This window comes from Teleopsis dalmanni, chromosome 1, assembly GCF_002237135.1.
Source record: "Teleopsis dalmanni isolate 2A chromosome 1, ASM223713v2, whole genome shotgun sequence".
Classification (NCBI taxonomy): Eukaryota; Metazoa; Arthropoda; class Insecta; order Diptera; family Diopsidae; genus Teleopsis; species Teleopsis dalmanni.
Window position 1 is genome coordinate 129950946 of NC_051846.1, and position 4752 is coordinate 129955697.

Here is a 4752-nt window from a genome sequence, read left to right on the forward strand (position 1 = left end):
GATCAACAAGTAAGAAAATTTTGGGAGCTAGAAAGTTGTTTTGATCCTGTAATCAAAATTACGAAAGAGCATTTAGATTGTCAAGCCCATTTCCAAGCACACTTTTCTCGATTGGTAACTGGTGAGTACTCAGTTCGCTTACCATTGAAATTAAATATTCAGCTACTTGGTGACTCATATCAACAAGCTGCACGTCGTTTTTATAATCTGGAACGCAAACTACAACGAAACACTGATCTAAAGACACAATATAGTGCATTTATGAAAGAGTATCTGCAGCTTAATCACATGTCACCATTAACTGATGAAGAATTAACTAGTCCCAAGTATTTTTTGCCACATCATTGCGTCATCAAAGAATCAAGTTCATCCACAAAACTCCGTGTTGTATTTGATGGGTCAGCAGTCACTTCCACGGGATACTCTTTAAATGATATATTAATGTCGGGTCCTACAATTCAACCAAATCTCATTGACTTACTCATTCGTTTTTGATCTTTTCCTATTGCAGTAACTGCGGATATTTGCAAAATGTATCGTGCTGTTCGAGTCACACGCCCGGATAACTTTTTACAGTGTATACTTTGGAGAAATGACATGCAAGAACCATTGAAAGTATTTAAGCTTGTTACGGTGACTTATGGCACAAAGCCAGCAGCATTCCTGGCAGTCCGTGCTATGCAGCAATTAGCAGTTGATGAATCATTAAACTTTCCTATTGGTTCCAAAATTACTCTTCGAGATTTTTATGTTGATGACTTAATCTCCGGTGGCAATTGCATTGATGATGTTCAAGACATTGTGAGACAAACCACTGCATTGCTCAATAAAGGGAATTTCAAACTAAGGAAATGGTGTTCAAATCAATTATCTGCACTTGATGATATTCCAGAAGACGATAGAGAGCCATTGTTTAATTTCGATGACGGCAGCGAATTCACAAAAACTCTTGGGCTGCTGTGGGATCCAACCAATGATAAATTTTTATTTACCTTTGCACCACATCAACATTCAAGGCGTACTACAAAGCGCTCTGTGCTTTCTGTTATTGCCCGACTTTATGACCCGCTTGGTCTTGTTGGTCCCTTGATATCAAAGGCAAAAATATTTTTACAGTGTTTATGGAAACACACACTCGACTGGGACGAAAGCCTTCCGAACCAACTCCACACTGCATGGACTGACCTCTACAATCGTCTCCATATAATTCAAAGACTAGAATTTCCTCGTTGTGTTTCAATCTCTCATGCATCACTCGAATTACATGCCTTTTGTGATGCTAGTTTGAACGCATATGGCGTTTGCATCTATGTTGTTTCGAAGCACGGAAGTTCTGCGTCTGCCAATTTGCTTTGTTCAAAGTCTCGAGTAGCACCATTAAAAACATTAACAGTACCAAAATTAGATTTATGTGCCGCAGCTTTATTAGCTCAACTAATTCACCAAATTTCAAGTCTCAATATATTTAACGCTGAAATTCACTGTTGGTCTGACTCATCTATAGTGTTATCCTGGATCCGATCTGAACCGTCTACCTTCAATGTATTCGTGGCCAATCGAGTGAGCAAAATTCAACATTTGACTAAAGGGATGACATGGCATCATGTTCCCACTGATTTAAATCCCGCAGACATCCTATCTAAGGGAGCGACTCCAGACGAACTTTTAACTTCATCACTTTGGCAATGTGGACCTCCATTCTTGCTTGGAGATCGAAACAATTGGCCTATGACTTATCCCCTGCTGTATGATTTGCCTGAAAAACGCAAGGCAGTTCTTATTTCAACTGTAAAAACAAATGACATTTCGATTAAATACTTTAATGCACAACATCCAATTATACTACCTAAGCATCATCCGCTCACTGTTTCAATCATAAATCATTTTCATCGCAAAATGCATGCAGGTCCACAATCATTGCTTGCTTCAATGCGTCTTCAATATTGGCCAATAGGAGGTAGAAAGCTAGTATCCAAGGTCATCAACCAATGTATTATATGTTTCCGAGCGAAACCAATAACTGCAAGGCATATCATGGGACAATTACCAAAAGATCGTGTTCATGCTAATCGTGCTTTCATCATTACTGGCACAGACTTTTGTAGTCCTTTTTATTACAAGTCCGAAGTTCGCAATAAGTCTCCAATCAAATGCTATGTTTGTTTAATCATTTGTTTCGCGACCAAAGGTGTCCATTTAGAATTGGTCAAGGATTTAACAACATCAGCATTTCTAGCCGCATTACAGCGTTTTATTTCAACTCGTGGCAAACCAAAAATCATCTGGTCAGATAATGCTACAAATTTTTGCGGTGCCAAAAATCAGCTTACTGAGCTCAGGAGACTTTTCTTTACTCAAAAACATCATGAGTTGCTTCACCATCAATGTCTCAGTGACAGCATCGAATGGAAATTCATACCTCCTGGATCGCCACATTTCGGCGGCCTCTGGGAAGCTGCCGTAAAAACAGTCAAATATCACTTTTGTCGAGCGGTTGGCTTAGCAGTTTTAGAATTCGATGAACTACGCACTTTGGTTTTCCAAATTGCTGCTATTATCAACTCTCGTCCACTCTGCCCGCTTTCAGAATGTCCGGAAGATCTTGATGTTCTCACACCTGCTCACTTTCTAATCGGTGTCCCGTTAACATCAATCATTGAGCCTGACTTGATCGCTTGATCGCTGGCAGCGCATTTCATATATTCAACAAAATTTTTGGAAACGCTGGAGTACCGAATATCTTACACAGCTACAAGAGCGATCAAAATGGCGAAGGCCGACTCCAAATATATCACTTGGTGCAATAGTTCTTTTAAAGGATGACAATCTCCCACCATTTCGCTGGCCGCTCGGTAGAGTTATTGAAGTCATATCTGGTCCTGATGGTGTCATTCGTGTAACGGTAGTGCGCACAAAACATGGTGTTTTTAGACGCACTGTCACGAAGCTCTGTATCTTGCCATTAAATGATCTCTCTTGGAACGCGACCGTTCCAATGGGGGGAGAATGTTCGTGATTGGCTTTATATTTTTCTATTAAAATTTATTATTAATTTGGAATATTTTCTTTTATTTATTTTTTGGTTGCAGTTGGCAACCCTTTTATATTATAAAATACTATGAAATTAAAAATAAAATTAGTCTCTTGTAAAAGTTCAAACGATTCGGTCTTTCTTTAAAAAATTCGTTTTGTTCCTAGTTTTGTTGTCGTTAGTGGTTTCAAAAACTCTTGAAGTCCAAACAATATCCATGTAACTGTCTTCGCTGACTAACGCTACCATTGAGCCACTCGCTTCTTCATCCTTTACACCGTCATAAATATAGACCAACAAATTTTCTCAAGCTTCTTTGTACTGCGTCCAGTAACTTTCTAAGACATTCATTTTTGCGGTGAAGAAACCTTTTGTTTGCGTGCTTTTCGCAGTTTTTCTTATGTTGATGGAAAAGTTTTTCACTATGGATTGCGAAGCTTCCAATTTTCTTGCAATTCTGTGCTTTTCAGATTGTATGCGATTATTATATGTAAGGTAACCCGTTGTGTCCAGCGGCTTATCGAATCCAAAGTAAATAATTGCGCTAGAGATGTACCCAGCGGCTATAAATATGAGAGATACGCCCTGTGGCTATTATTATTATTATTATTATTGAGTAAGGGATCGTGCACTGCGACCTAAAAGATCTATTGTGCCCCTTTGTCGGGTTAGAGTATTTCTCCAAGTCCGATTTCTTTAATGAAAGACAGTATGGATCCTATCTTCTCCAGTCTTGAATCCTTATGATCCATGAAATACCCTCCTAGGTGTTTCTTTCGTTTATGCATCAGTGCCGGGCACTCCCCAAGCACATGGTATGCCGTTTCTCTCTCTTCCCTGCAGTATCTGCAGTCTGAGTTGGATTGAATTCCTAACTTCGATAGGTGATTATTCAATCTGCAGTGACCGGTCAGTAAACCCGTAATAATTCTTATGTTAGTCTTTGATTGCACTATGCAATCTTTAAAGCGTTTTAGGTTGTAAGTCCCTAAAAGCATTTTAGATTGTGAGAGTCTTGGTAGCATTAACCAATAGAGTTCTCTCTCTTTTTTCTCTGCGTCATTCATGATAATGGATAGAGCTCCTTTGCCTAGACCACAGAATGGTTCTGGGCCTATCATTCTTGATGCCGCGCCTCTTCTTGCAAGTTTGTCTGCCATTTCATTACCTTGGATACCAGTATGTCCCGGAATCCATAAAAGGTGCACCTGATCGATCCCACCGAGTGTGTTCAGCTTGTCAATGCATTCCCATACCAGTTTGGATGTTACCTGGTAAGATATGAGTGCCATTATAGCTGCCTGGCTGTCAGTCAGTATTGCAATTTTACGGTTCCGGTAGTTACGTTCAATATTGAAACTGGCGCATCTATCTATCGCGTATATTTCCGCTTGAAAGATGGTTGTATTGTTTCCTAATGCTTCCCAGTATTTTTTGCCTGGTCCATAAACACCAGCTCCAGCTCCCTCATTGGTGAGAGAGCCGTCTGTATACCATGTTATCATGGTTTCTTTTATTTTTGGGATGTTAGACAAACCCTCCCAGTTCTTTTTGTTGCCAAGTTCAGTTTTGAAGTTTTTTGTAAAGTTATGCTTTACAATCATCCTGTCCATTGGCATTTCAATTTCTGGGATTTGTGCAGCCAAAGTATCAAGTTTTTTGCTATTGGTTTCAAGACCAGTCACCTTATTTGTATTTACTCTTAGAGCAGCCCTCTTCGC